We start from the raw sequence: 16,720 nt of genomic DNA, 5'->3' as shown, positions 1-16,720 counted from the left end.
GTGTTTATATATGTATCATATATATATATATATATATATATATATATATATATATATATATATATATATATATATTTATATATATATATATATATATATATATATATATATATATATATATATACATATATACACTATATATACATATATATATATATATATATATATATATATATATATATATATATATATATATATATATATATATATATATATATATGCATATATATATACACACACACATATATATATATATATATATATATATATATATATATATATATATATATATATATATATATATATATATATACACACACACACATATATATATATATATATATATATATATATATATATATATATATATATATATATATATATATATATATATATATATATATATATATATATATACAAGTTGCTGAAATGTATTCGGAATGTCTGAACATTCAGATGGAGACCTTTTAGTCTTAACATATCAATATCGTACGTAAGAAATACTTACGAAGCAATTGCGAGGAAATTGAGAGTAAATTGGTAAACTTAAAAAGCACTCGTCAATATCAATGATGACTCTAAGAAATCACAACTTTCCACATTGGTTGTAATTGCAAACATAAATTATGCGTATGTTGGATAGTCCAAATATAATTTCTGGGATTCATTCTAACAAGGAAACTGAAATATAAACAAGACAACGATGAAAGTTTCTAGTACCCAAGATATAATAAGTAAAAGGCCACAAACGCTGCTTCATTCAAAGTTACGTAATTAGATTATTTCAGTTTTTGCGTCACTCAATCAATGTATGTTTAGTATCATCTGAGAAATAAATTTCCAATTTTTTTTTTTTTTTTTTTTTTTTTTTTTTTTTTTTTTTTTGTATAACGAAATTCTCAATATTTGTTTCAGCAGATGTCCTTCCATGCAACCTTTCTCGCTATATACTTAAGGGATTAATTATAGAAATTGTCAAATTCTTGTTAGGCCTATAGGCTACTTTGTAAGTTAATATGTCTATGTCTTTTTTATATACAACAGTCATTCTCTTTGTATAGAAAAATTTCTCCATCATTAAATCTTTAAATATCATTCCTCTTTTAGATTTTTCTAGAAGTTAACACACAAACTCTCTCTCTCTCTCTCTCTCTCTCTCTCTCTCTCTCTCTCTCTCTCTCTCTCTCTCTCTCTCTCTCTCTCCCATTATAGACTAAAAATTGTCCATATCCTTCCTATTAAATCAGATGACCAGAATCCCACTCTCAAATCTTTGCTGATCCTGACACCAAAAGATGACAGAAATCCCAAAGGAGTCCCAAACGAGTTGTTGCTCGACTTGCTCTACCAAATCTAATTTCCCAAATTATCTTTCCTTTGATCATTTACCAATATTGGAAAAATCGGAAACAATGTAAATTAGACAACAATGGGATGAGTGTAATGCATATACGGTATATGATTAAAAATCACTTCGTAATTTTATCGATCCGACAAAATACAAATACCCAGACACAAAGAATTCTGTATCGATGGCTATCACTCCAAGTCCTCCCAGTAGTCTCCATTTGACCTTTTCTGTGGTCCAGAGGTCATTTGATATATTTTACCTTCACCACTATCATCTTAGAAACCGTCTTTTGTCTCTCTATTGACAGAATATGTCAATCATTGAAATACAGTTATTCCGTCTCCTGCAATTAAACTTTCAATAAATTACGGATTGATGGAGGGAGGCTATATCGCCAAAGGTTTATCGATATTATCGATTGTCTGTTTGGAATATGCAGGCGATAGAAGTGTCCTTATGTAGGAAATAGTCCTTCCTTCTTCCCACTCGGTGAATGATCCTAATTAAAGAAGACATCCAATAAGAATTGAGCTTTCCAAGCACATTCAGGGATTTCGTTGAAAGAATTTTAAGATTCTTTGTGAATGCTGAACATCTGTCACTTGTACTAGAAATAGTTTTAAACACAAGGATAGATATACAAACACATGACCGATGGTAAATCACGATATTATTAAAAAGAAAGACTAAATACATTTATATGTCTCCTTAATGATAAATTCACCTCTCTCTCTCTCTCTCTCTCTCTCTCTCTCTCTCTCTCTCTCTCTCTCTCTCTCTCTCTAAGTTCTTCATTTTTATTGATAAGTATCGTATACTCAAATATTATCTTTCAATCAGTTAAATATTGTTTTTGTTAACTTTCATAGATGATAAATATTGAGGAAAAAACGCTGAAATAAGTCCTAATTAAATAGTGAAGTGATGTATAAAATTATATCTTTTTGTTAATCATGTGAGCCTCAGAAATGATACGTCTTATGAAAGTAAATCAGAAACAGGATTTGAGATGAAAGAAAAAGCCTTCTAACATTTCCTTTTACACAAGAGGAAAAGAATATATTTGCTCTCCCCTTTGTTAATTTTTTAGTGGTTTATCCTAATATTTCAAAGAAAATGACGAGGTAATAATCGTGTAGAATATCAGGAAGATTAAAACTTTCAAGTTTGCTCAATGAAACAGAGGTAATGACACTAAGATATGCAATTACGTTCGTCGACTTATCAATGTTTACCCTTCAGTCCAAACACTCAAAAGGTCTCTTCTACAATACCTGAGGCTCTACAATGACCACAGAGTAAAAACGCGAAAGTAATATTATACATATAGAACATTTATGTTTAGTCATCTTTTTCTGTGGCTTCACTAAAACTTTCTCTCTGCACTTTCTTTTTTAGTGGATATTTTCCATCTAGCCATAATTTTTATAAAAAAGAAAGATAAATAATTGTTTTACCTGTCAGTTATGTTAAAGGCAATTTTTTGCATTAACACTAGAAAAAAATGTAGTCATAAAAAGACATTAAACATAGGTTTGATTCACGGAAATGGAAAAATAATATCAGGGCATCAGAGAGAGAGAGAGAGAGAGAGAGAGAGAGAGAGAGAGAGAGAGAGAGAGAGAGAGAGAGAGAGAGAGAGAGATACAGTATATCAAAGGAAAGTGCTATATTAAGTAAAATACGAATAAGAACATATTCCTAATCAATGAGAAATGCTTGATGGTAATCTATATTGAAAAAGGGTCTATATGCTCATCGGATTGTTATTATTATCGAAGAGTTCCACCCTGTATTTCTGATATGTGAAACAATTCCGAATAATCGGAAAATTGGTTTCGTTGCCCATTCTCATTTTCTTCATTCTATGCTACTACTTCTGATTCTAAATGAAACCTTCTAATATGTATTCAAAGAGAACTGGGAAAGCAATCCTAATAACGGACTTTAAGAATTGGTAGTATTTGGCAATGACATCAAGAATTGGACCATTCCAGGAAATTGGGTATTTCCAGAAGCTATGGGAAGTGTTCCAGGCCACTGAGCAGTACAGTTACTCACACTGCAATGGGACAGGGCATGGAAGTAAGTAAGTAAGTAAGTAAGCGAGTAAGTAAGTAATTAAGTAAGTAAATAATCAAATAAGCAAGCAAGCTAGTGAGTAAGTAAGTAAGTAAATAAGCAAGCATGCGGGTAAGTAAGTAAGTAAGTAAGTAAATAAGCAAGAAAGCGAGTAAATAAGTAATTAAGTAAGTAAATAAGCAAGCAGGCTAGTAAGTAAGTAAGTAAATAAGCAAGAAAGCGAGTAAGTAAGTACGTAAGTAAGTAAATAAGCAAGCAAGCGAGTAAATAAGTAAGTAAGTAAGTAAGTAAATAAGCAAGCAAGCGAGTAAGTAAGTAAGTAAGTAAGTAAGTAAGTAAATAAGCAAGCAAGCGAGTAAATAAGTAAGTAAGGAAGTAAGTAAGTAAGTAAGCAAGCAAGCAAGTAAGTAAGTAAGTAAGGAAGTAAGTAAGGAAGTAAGCAAGCAAGCGAGTAAGTAAGTAAGTAAGCAAGTAAGTAAGTAAGTAAGCAAGTAAGCAAGCAAGCAAGTAAATAAGTAAGTAAGTGAGTAAGTAAATAAGCAAGCAAGCAAGTGAGTAAGTAAGGACAAGCGTAGCCTTTTGAAAGTTTTGAAGCTCTAGTTGTATCTTACGGATGAGAATCCACATCAGTTCTTACCTTTCCTTTGCATTATTATTGTAGGTTCAGAATAAACAAATTGAAGAAAGCTTTGCTGAAAGTTCAGATGACGACAATTATTATTATTATTATTATTATTATTATTATTATTATTATTATTATTATTTTTTTTTTTTTTTTATTATTATTATTATTACCTACTGCCTTAGTTTGAAAAGCAGGAAGCTATAAGCCCAAAGGATCCAGCAGGAAAAATAGCCCAGTGGAAAAAGAAAATAAGGAAACAGATGGAATAGAGTGCTTGAGTGTACCCTCAAGAAAGAGTCCTTATCTGCTGAACACTTCACACCCGGATATGAACGTAAGTTTAACTCAGACTGACCAATTTCTCCACCAGGACGAGCAAGTAATTTACAAGAAACATAACTATCGTCAATTAACTGAATAAACACAAGTCTCACTACAGAGCTTCTCAAATTCCTCCAATTCTCCTAATTTGCAAAACTCAGTATCAAACATACCACACCATTAGCCAGGAAGATCACAAAATAAAATATAACAGAATAGCACAATTATCAAACTTTAGTTATATAGGATTCAACTCTGGAGAGAATTGTAATGGTTCACACATTCACACAAAACATCGATGCATAACTTTGAAAAGTCTATGGAAAATTTGGAAATAAAAAAAGTGAATAAGTAATCACACCATTCCTGCAAACAAACAAAATTAGTATCATCAAACCAACATCCTAAAATTGACTCCCATGCAATGATCCCGTGCCTCAACTACCTGTTACGATCCTCGTAGGGATCGAACCAGGTTCTTTTGAATTGATTAATGAAATTGCGATTTCTCGACCACAACACTCAATGAAACAAAAGGAATTATAGAAAGAAAACTCGCAAAAGAAAACATAATTCTATTTACAATAAGTCAAAGGTAAATGTTTCTTGATTGAGTACTTAGGGAGCACTGAACTAAACAAAGAAAATCATTTGATTAAACCACACTCCAGCAAATAGGGGAACACAAGATAATAGATAAAAAATACTTAAAAGATGTTGTGCTCTTCGCACCAGCTCTCGACGGTTAGCAGGAACGTAGATATTTCAGGTCTGGGCGCTTCGGCGTTGGTAATAACGACAGGGGTCAACTCGTTCTGACATCTCGGACAAGTTGTTGTAAGGCTGGTCACGTCTGCATTCTGATCCTTACGTTCTTTCTCTTCTTCTGTACTTCTTCCCCCTCGTTCCCTCTCTCGTCCTCTCGTTCTGTTTCGTACCCCCGTTCTATCTTTCGTACTCTCTCTTCTCTCGTTCTCGTTGAAGTTTATATATCCCTGTATGGGAGGATTTAACTATGGACAATTCCATACAAGGAAATTTTCTCCTTTCTTCATCCTTACTGGTTTTCCTTAAAACCACGCCTCTTTGATAGCATCTTCGTGAAGGCTGTGCTCGTGTAATCATGATCCATATGGCACTATAATTGAAGCGAGGCGTGTTTACCTTCCGTTAATGTATATTATTCAGCAACGACACTGCTCTCCTTGTCCTATGGGTCCTCGGATTGCTACGAACAGACGATCGTTATGCCCAAGGTCTGCTGAACTAGGCACATCTAATAAATATCTTGATCTCCGACGGTGACAGTTTCCAGTAAACACTAGTAGAAAATTCAGTGTACCACCTCTCATTAGGGTATGATTACTTCCTCTCTCCCTACCCGAAGGGCAAGGAGAGCTGAAAAATGAGCGTAGTTGGCCAGGGAGAAAAAATAATTATATAATAAGAGAGTTTATTGCTGCAATAAGATATAAAACCAAATATGATTGACCGCAACAAGGATTCCTCACTTACTTAAAATCGATTAGACAAACCAAATAAAAATAATAATAATAATAATAATAATAATAATAATAATAAAAGAAAACAAATAGTCAAGATATTAAGAAGTTTCTTTTGGAATAATAATAAAAATCCTATCAATGAAAGATGTAAATTTAGATAACCTCCGAAGATGAATCCTTTTTCTTGGGCATACGAGGACAGTGAAGAGTGATAGTGGAGGGTTGCAGTTTCACACTTTGTGCAAATAGGATCCACAGAAGAAAATATATATATATATATATATATATATATATATATATATATATATATATATATATATATATATATATATATATATATATATATATTTATATATATATATATATATATATATATATATATATATATATATATATATATATCTATATATAGATATATATATATATATATATATATATATATATATATATATATATATATATATATATATATATATATATATATATATATATATATATATATATATACAGTATATATATATATATATATATATATATATATATATATATATATATATATATATATATATATATATATATATATATATATATATATATATATATATATATATATATATATATATATATATATATATATATATATATATATATATATATATATATATATATATATATATATATATATATATATATATATATATATATATATATATATACATATATATATATATATATATATATATATATATATATATATATATATATATATATATATATACAGTATATATATTTGTGTGTATATGTGCGTGTGGGGTACTTATAGTGACCACTTTCCAATGCAAGAGTTGATTAAACCCCAGAAAATAGTCGGAATTATTTCTCCGATACCAATAAAAATACATCCAGATGTAATGGCTTCTGAAAATCATGCATGATTAGGTACTAAAAGCATTTTAGGGCTCTTGATGCAAAATCAACCTTTAAAGGAATTATGAAAAAAATGTTTTATAGATCAAAGGTTTGAATAATTAATTAGAGTATGAATCATAAATTATGATAATGTTACAAATTTTAAGTGAATATTCAATGTTGATATATTACAGCCTAATTGTATTCAAACTTTATTTTTTGTGTAATATCTTTTTTTATGAAGAGTAAATTGGATAAAAGATGACAGACAAATTATATAATGATAAATGACCGCATTTATCAGAATATCTGTTTAGAAAGACAAGTCAGATATTGTCAGACAATAACTTTTATTTGAAGGAATTTCGTATGTAGATGAGTAGTACATGTATTTAATACATTTATTCAAGAGTTTTATTCATTAATAAGATATAGAGAGACAATTGATTTTAGATGTAATTGTGAAGGAATAGAATAAATCGCAGAGAGACGAGAGAGGGAACGAGAAGTAGATGAGTGTTGTTGTTAGAATTTCGCTGAGTCTTTATGAATTATAGTCAAAACATTCCGCTTATTTTTCTAGAACTTTCGTATTGCTCATATGTGTGTGCGTGCGTGCGTGTTTGTGTGTGTGTGTGTGTGTGTGTGTATTGTTTGGAGGCTTTCGTAATACTTGTTCAACATAAAAATTGAGATTCATACCCAAGCAGCAGTATTGTACAGTACACGTTGCAGGTCTATAAGTATGTGTGTCTACAGCATCTTTCTTTAGTCTTCCCTCAAATGTCGTGTTCATCACAAATCCCACTTGAATGTATGTCACATATATTGCACTAAATCATATTAGCACCAGGAAATTTGAAAGATACACTTTCATTTCCTAATAGAACATCGTATCAGAGCATGATCTCTCTCTCTCTCTCTCTCTCTCTCTCTCTCTTTGAATAGATAGATAGATGGCACATTAGATAGACAAAAAAATTAATTACTTAACCAGTTAACATTTGAAATTATTATAAAAATAATAAATAAAAAACCTTCTAAGAAATCATTCTTTCGTTCATTTCAGTCTAATCTGATCGTCTGTGTGTGTGCGTGTGTGTGCACGTGCACTAGTGTGTGTAAATTTTTACCTCATGCGGGGATCGAACCTTTGTCTCTTCTAATGAAAGGCAAGGTCACCATTACCCATGCCAAGGGAGGCTCTAAAAAGGATTATTTTGTTGTTGAACAGAAGGATGAACAGAAGGATGGTGTTCAAATTTCAAGTGAACAAACCGGAGATCAAAATCAATGAAGAAAAAAGTCTTCAAACCTTCAAAGGCTTCAGGTCAGACGAGGTCATAAGGCTGAGCGAAAATATTCACAGAATACATCTGAAAAAAAAAAGCAATTTTGTGTGTGATTGAAATCTGAAAGTCATTCTATTGACACGAGTGTTAAATGCGATAGGGAAGCCTGTTTCGGTTTTCATATACAACGATAAAATTCTTTATGAATTTTCTATATATATATATATATATATATATATATATATATATATATATATATATATATATATATATATATACACACATATATATATATATATATATATATATATATATATATATATATATATATATATATATATATATATATATATATATATATATATATATATATATATATATATATATATATATATATATATATATATATATATATATATATATATATATATATATATATATATAAACATTATGACGTGATATTCTGAGGTCTGGTGTTGTGGCTTGGGATTCTCTGTTATTATTTATCACCTTTTCCTCGTAAATCATTTTTGCTTGTTTTACTTGATATGCTTAGAAATATCTTTATTAATAACGTTTGTTATGACCAAAAATATTGTATTTTGACCTCCACGTCTCTACTCTTCCTTTGATATTAAACAGATCACAAAAACCATTAACTTGGTAGGCAAGATTTTTTTTAACCGAATTAAGTGGATCTTTACGAGGAAAATGGACAGGGATGACATTAAAAACACATAAATCTAAATAATGAAAATTTCTCAGACCATTCAATGTCATAATATTTCAATGCCAGATTAAACGTATCTGAAGTCATCTGAGCCGATGTCACCATCAGGGACATCACCAAAACCAATCTGAAGGGAATTTGCAAAAAAGGTTTGGACATCCGGATGTCATTCTGTTTACATCGAAGGCTTTAATCTCTGGTGATTAATCTTATTGAATTTCTTTATGTGAGATCCCAGTTGATAAGTATTATGGAATTACTTTGAGTGCGAGGTTTAATGGAACAATAGAAATAAGGCAACGCCGGTCCAAGACAGTTCAAGGTACTATCAAATAAGGATTTTCTCGGTTTAAAAGTATTTTGCGTCTTATTAAAATGCTTTTGACTTCTCCCAGGATATTAACTCTTAATTGCAAATACGTAGAAGCCTCAGATAGCAATAAAGGTAAATTTTGTAAGTGTATAGTTATGTCTGTTGAACACCTGTTTATTTTATTTCTTGGATGGAGAACCAACAGGTGGCAAATAAAGAAACACATATATAATAAAAAGATAACAAACTAGAAAGGTGGCTGTAAAAACTAAAACTTTTTAAACTCATGAATGAAAATGTCTCCCCAAAATTAGCCTGCATTACAAAATTTCTAATCACTTCCCTGATTTGCATTTATTGACAGAACAGAATATTTCCAAAAAGGTAAACATTTGCTGTACTTTAGATTATTGTTATAAGGACACAACTTTTAAGGATGCTGGAATATCTCAGTAAGGATTGGCAAGTCTGCTCGGTTCCTAGATAAATGGGCAGTTCTGTATATTTCATTACCAGTTGCAGCCTTGAGTTTACGACAATATTTTGTGTAATGTTTATTACAGAGGATTCTTCATTGTGTGATGTCAGGTAACAGAATCATTCGAGAAGTTTCTGGACGCATCACAACTCTTATGCCAATAAGAATGAAAATAAGATATAAGATAAGTTCCCTTAAGTTATAAGAATGTACTTTGATACACACAGGAAACAAAACTACTCTCCATTTCATTCATTCAATTATTATTATTATTATTATTATTATTATTATTATTATTATTATTATTATTATTATTATTATTATTGATGGAATCTCTAAGAAGGTCAACCTGATGGTTAATCTTTTTGGTGTGTCAGGTGTTGTACACCATTATGTGACTACTGAGTTTTTCCTCGTCCGTGACCTAAAAGAAACGACTGCAGATAAAGATAGTATTAGAATAAATCTTTTATTGACTATATAAAAGTAAAGAATAAAATTCTAACCTTTTCCAGCCAAAAATCCATGTTTATTAGACTGATATGAAACGAAAATAACAAAGTTATTACAATATTTTACTCTATCTTATTTTGTTCTTTTCCTGGTTTATTTATTCCCTTTCCTCACTAGGCTATTTTTTCCTGTTAGTGCCCATCCTGCTTTTCCAACTATGGCCGTAGCTTGGCTAGTAATAATAGTGATAATAACAATTTTGGGAAATAGAAAGAAAGAAATGCTTTCTGTCAGTTATTGGATCTTCCTTCGAAATCTGGAAACTTCCTTAGAGATTTGTGGACACTTTTTCACTTCCGGTCATCGGTGAGGACCCTCCAATATTGAACAGAGGGGCTCAGTGGCGTATGATGTGTAAATGGACAAGTGTGGGTGCCTGTGTACTTGCATAAGCCTACTTTATAGATTTCGGTGCAAGTAGGCTTTTGTGTATATTTGCGTTTACGTAGGGTTCTACTTCTAACTATTTCCTTAGATATGTTCTATTGTTATCTACGTAAGTAAATCTATAATAATAGTTTTGTACTCGTGTGTGTGTGTGTGTGTGTGTGTGTGTGTGTGTGTGTGTGTGTGTGTATTTGCAGTTGTGTGTTCACTTGGAAATTCTTGGGAGAATTCCAGCTCAGCCTTCAAAGGAGATCATAACACATTTGATAATATTGAAACAAAGCAAATTGTGGGAACAATCTGATACACAGAGAACGAGCTTTTCTATTGTTGTGACCCTGCAACAATGCTCGTAGTATTGCGAATAACAAGGAACATTCTTTCCCTTCACAAGAGAATAGCTGATGTTTAGGTGATAGTTAATACGTGGACTTTGTGTGAATGTATCTGATAATGTATTGACAGTAAAGAGTGGAACTAATCTACAATATTCGTCGTTCACAGAACCAAGACCAAACAAATTTTACACTTTTTTTTTTCCAAATAAAACAGGAGACGTTAACGACTTCGAGGTTTTACCAATAGTCATCATAATTTTCGGTTAAAACGGTTAAAAGGTTTAGTCTAATGCGAACAGTTTGAAGAGACACCTCAACGAAGGCTGCAAAGTTGGGCGTTGTCAAACTAGGTCACGCCCCTTCCTTGAATCTCCAATCGAAAGCATCTGCCTCTATCCCAAAGAAAAAGAAACAGAAGAGATAGAGAAATTAATCGACTTTGTATTTAGCTCTCCTTTGTTGGGCTTCGACAAGTTGCGACAAATTTCTTTTTGTTTGTTGAGGGCGGTTTTCATTTGTTTCCCCTGGTTGCATTCTGTTGGCACCTTTGGTCATTATAAAATGTTTCCTTTTGTTTCAGAACAAGAACAACTTTTCTCAGTGTAACAAGAAAAAGCAACGTCAAGGTAGCACTGAAAATTGGAGTTGACTATGAAGTGGTGCCACTTTCTCTTGATAGGGGAATAGTCACAGTGTGTTTATATAGGTACTCTACTATAATCCCGTTTCCAACACCATCTGTTGTCAACTAAGAGAAAAAGCTTTTCATTTATGATCTGCAGGGGAGGAAGGTTGTTAGACAATTGTAATTTGTGTAATAATTACGAAAATTATTGTTGTATGTAAAGTTTACTATTTGCAATTATGTTTTATTTGGTATAACATTTTCATTTAAAGAAAAGTTATGTTAGAAGTGATAAAGACAGAGAGACTTTCCTTTTCCCCTCGAGCCAATAATGAAATCGCCCATTATAGCCGACATGAATACCAATGCAAAAGGATACAGTTTAAGGTAATACAAAGAAGAAATGAACAGCCTTTATTGTGATCTTGTATCCTGACAAATAAAATATATATTGAATTACAATATAAAGATATTGTTGCTAACAAGACTTAATTCATCATGTTTTCTGTGATTATGAGTCGTTTTAGGTTTCATGAGTTTCTTAGGTTGGTACTCCTGACTGGTGTATGGCCGCTGGAAAAGTCAGGTGGTGTGATGACGTCACAGGCAAAGAACGGAGAAGACGATATGGAAACTTTAATGACATTCTCTTTTAAGTGTTTTATAGCCTCAATGCACATGAGTAGTTGAGGTTGTTCTTTTGCTGGTCAGGTGGTGTTCAGCAGGGTTAAAGGAATACTGACAATTTCAACCAATTTGAACAGCGTCGTACAACGATGCTATCCTTTTTTCTTTTCTCTCTTTGTCATTGTCTTTCATCCTCTGTGTCCCTTGGAAAGCTGACATGCAGAGTTTCCCAGTTATTCCAAGGAGACACAATTGCTCTCTTTTGGAAAAGTAAAGGAAGCAAGAAGGGTAGGAAAAAGGGGGGAAATGAGGATAAGCATCAGCGATGAACTCTTGGGAGATAGAGAAAAAGAAAAAGCACTCTATAAAGAGGGATCTTGATTAATACCATTCTAACAATAATAATAAACACTTTTACAATAAAGCCATTCAAACAACACGTTTCATTTTGCATATTCTGAATAAAAAGTGACTTCCCCCTTAAGTCATTATCTTGTTCCATTAAACAAAGAAACGCGAATCAGTAAAAGAGAAACGAAAATTACCTTTAAAATCATCAATTACTTTTCTCTTTCGGGGATTTTTTTTTTTAATCTCTAGTAGATTTCAATTTCGTTTATAAATCAATTATACATGTATTAATATATCCTTCCTTACACTCACTAATTTTGTTCGATAACGATTTTTTTTATACTTTGATGTTATGAAGAACTTATAACTACCTTATTCGGAGGTCGATAACATAAAAAAAGTAGCATAACCTTCAGTTTAGAAAGATGTTTGTCAGGAGATAAAATGGAAAGGAAGAGATAAGGATTGTGAAGAAATGACCATCAACATCGACAAAAGACAACTAGACTTCAATCTCAGGTCTTTTGAAAAAGTCTGAAACATAAAGACTCCATATTTCATAAGACTTTTACTTGCTGATATAGATGAAACACCTTGAGATCTGGAATGGTGTGAAATTCTGTTGCATCAATAAGATTCATGTTACAGATAATAGACCTTAAAGGTTTAAAGATTTAAAGGCCGCTCATGAATGACAAAGGCAAGGGACAGTGACATTGCCCTAACAAGCGCCCCCCCCCCTTCTCTCTCTCTCTCTCTCTCTCTCTCTCTCTCTCTCTCTCTCTCTCTCTCTCTCTCTCTCTCTCTCAACTCAAAGGTTCAGTTAACCACAAGAAACTGTTCTCCTCCTCGGGACGTACATTTTGAAAACCCTAGATATCCTCCTATCGACCTTCAGAGACTATGTATTAGATATCACATTTAGATTATAATTGTGTAATAAGAAAAATGTGGCTGAAATTTAACCCCATAATTATGTTGAATAACATATGCTTGATGAAAGAATTTGCTGTAACTGAAATAGTCTTAGAAATTGTAATGAACTGTTGTAATCATGCAAAGGCCACCTAAAGAAGTCTCCATCTTCAGATTAACAAGATAAATTGTACACAAAATTGCTTTATTGTAGGCCCCGATAACAGTAATTTGCTTTTAAAAGCTTAAGAATTGCATACAACGTATACTGCATGGTAAGAGATATTGGATTTAGTCCCCCCCCCAAAAAAAGATAATAATTTCCATTAAAAAAAGATAACTTAGAAGCGAAATCTCATCAAATAATCCTCAACGAATCTCCGAAGAGCAATTGGCCGTTAAATACTGTGCAATTGACATGTTGAGTCTGAAAGGAATTCTAGTTAAGTAAGTTAGAGGTGGCGTTGGATTTTTATATCTATTGTTAACTGGAAGCTTTTCCTTATTGCATTCCAAATGAGCTTTTTTCAGGATATCAAAACCCAGTGTGCCTTTGAAGCAAAGAATATTGGCTTTTTCGATGACCTTTGTTTCTCTCTTTACTAGTTATTGAAAAGATAATCAGGATCTGAATAAGGAGAGAACCACATGATTGCAGCCCGAGAATAGTTGATTTATTTTCTAATATTTCCAAAAATTTGACAAAAAGTTTCATCTTAAATTGTTGAACGGTGTTGAAGTTGTCTCTCTGCTCTAATAACTATACTGTAATTGTTATAAGTATGAAAGTATGAAAAATAAACTTATATATATTTTCACTTTAGAAATCTGGTCATTCTCACATTGTTTCATTCTTTCTTTTATCATTCCTCAACTGCAATCGTGCAAAGTGTGTACTCTCATAGAATGACGTTTGACAATCGTTGTGACTCATTACCGCTGACACTAGATTCCTAAGGTCTCATCTAAAGAAGCCGCTTGAAATTTCTCACACGCTATTTGTACTACTTTTCAGAAAATGACAGAATCTCATCCACTTACAATTTATTAGCGATTTATGAAATATTATCAAATATTCCGAATAATGGGTAAAAAAGTTACAATTTATAAATAATCATAAATTGGCCAGTTTTATTGATGTTCGTTTTTCAATATATTCTTCTGGGTATCTAAAATATTATTGATAAACAAAGGTTATTTTTCAACATGCAATGATCTATTTCATCCTAAGTGAATACAAATCTTATTTGACCCTTTTTGGACGCATGATCAAAGTAATCTGTTTTGTGTTTATTGAATCAACCACCGAAAAGAAGAAAATTTGAATATGCTGACATGTTAATAAGACGAAGCCTGCCTCCCTCAGTCAATCGTGTTTTGGGGTGATTGCAAGGTCCAACAGAGAGAGAGAGAGAGAGAGAGAGAGAGAGAGAGAGAGAGAGAGAGAGAGAGAGCAACAATGTATGTGATACCCTGATCAAGACAGTGTTATAAGATGGTAAATTAATGTTAATTATCTTATTCCAAGGAAACAATTTTCTTTAGAAATACCGTTTGTTGATGATCGATTATGCTGTTTCATACGCCAAACTGCTCTTCATTACTTGTTTATAACTCTCCTTGTATTTGATGATGAATATTGAACGAATTTAAGAAAAGAATTAGAGGTTATCTTGAAATGTGTTTCACTATGAAGATTCTGGTCGATGACATGTGGGATAGGAAGTAATCTTCCTTTTACAGATTGACTCAAATTCTATCTTAGTAAGCAAAAGGATATTAAACGTATTCCTAAATCTCACAGATGCAACAAACAGACTTTTCCAGTTCCAAGAATAATTCCAAGTATTCCAAGTATTACAATAGCGATATACGAATACATGTAATATTACTGCCACAAGTTTATTCAATTCTTATCGTGGCACTTTTAACTACTGAAAATAAAACTCTTCTGTTATGAAATGGAAACACAATAGAAGTATTGGTTGCCATCGCTTTCTCTTTTACTTTCATTCATTTTACTTTTTTGTTTCATATTTCTTTTGGTTTTGATACATTCGCCAACACCGTTTTTAACTGTTCATTCTTTGTGACTGTCATTTCTTTCTTTCTTTTATCCAACATCAAAGTTTTCTTCATATCTCTAAATCGCTTTACAAATGCAAAGTTTTATACAAATATTTTCTTCGTGTAAATCTGTCAGTAATGAAGAAAGTAAGAGAATGTTGAGAACTTTGGTTTCATATTCTGTAGGTTGTTGGATGAAGTTTGAGTTGGTAAAAATCTTGGTAATACAGTAATCTATTGGTAGCATCAAAACCTCTGTCTGCCTGCTTCGCTCACTTTGATAACATACTAGATACAACACGAGGTCAGGAAGGAAGCCTCAAATAACATCAGTGTCGTAAATCGGTGTCAAGGATGACCTTAGATGACCCTTGGTGAGATCTTAACCAGAAGGAAAAGGAGATTTACGACATTATAATATCTTGGATTAAAAAGGATTAAGGGCTTTTAAGGATGCATTTTGTTACTCTCTCTCTCTCTCTCTCTCTCTCTCTCTCTCTCTCTCTCTCTCTCTCTCTCTCTCTCTCTCTCTCCTTACCCATTTCTTTCTTTCTCACTTACCCTCATATTTCATCTTTCACTCTCTTCAAATTATAATATCCTTAACAAACCAATCTTCTCTCTCTCTCTCTCTCTCTCTCTCTCTCACTCTCTCTCTCTCTCTCTCTCTCTCTCTCTCTCTCTCTCTCTCTCTCTCTCTCTCTAAGTAGTAATAAATCAGCAACTTTACCACTCTCTCTCTCTCTCTCTCTCTCTCTCTCTCTCTCTCTCTTAGGGATGCAGAGAGGGGCACTAGTGTTTCCATACATCATCTTGATAACTTTTTGCAGAGCCTTCACAAGTACCGGTGACGTGGACTCATTTGCGTAGGCATAATGTCGTAAGTGCTAGGCTAAGGTTGGTATATCCTCCCTTGTGGCAGGTTGGACAAACACTAGATATACCACACTACACTTCATGTAAACTGTGTAACCTTGCTAATTAACCTTGAACTCTACTGCCTTCATTGCCCCACTATCAGGAATCTGTTACCTCAAGGACAAAATTTACTCTAAACATGCCAATATTAACTTAAAGATGACCACTCAGACGTAATTTTGACTCGTCATCCACACTTTGGTGACTGCTAAACTGTCTGTTGTAGTTGTTATGATAATGGAATACGATCTCATATATGTTATTTTTGTAACTGACATACAGATGATTCAATGCTGTAATTTTTCTTTTTTTTTTCTGCTGATTTCTAATGTACTGCATGTAACTGCTAATATGTGACTTTATTTGACGTCTT

This window comes from Palaemon carinicauda, chromosome 25 (genome assembly GCF_036898095.1).
Source record: "Palaemon carinicauda isolate YSFRI2023 chromosome 25, ASM3689809v2, whole genome shotgun sequence".
NCBI classification, from domain to species: domain Eukaryota; kingdom Metazoa; phylum Arthropoda; class Malacostraca; order Decapoda; family Palaemonidae; genus Palaemon; species Palaemon carinicauda.
This window is presented reverse-complemented; position numbering follows the sequence as displayed.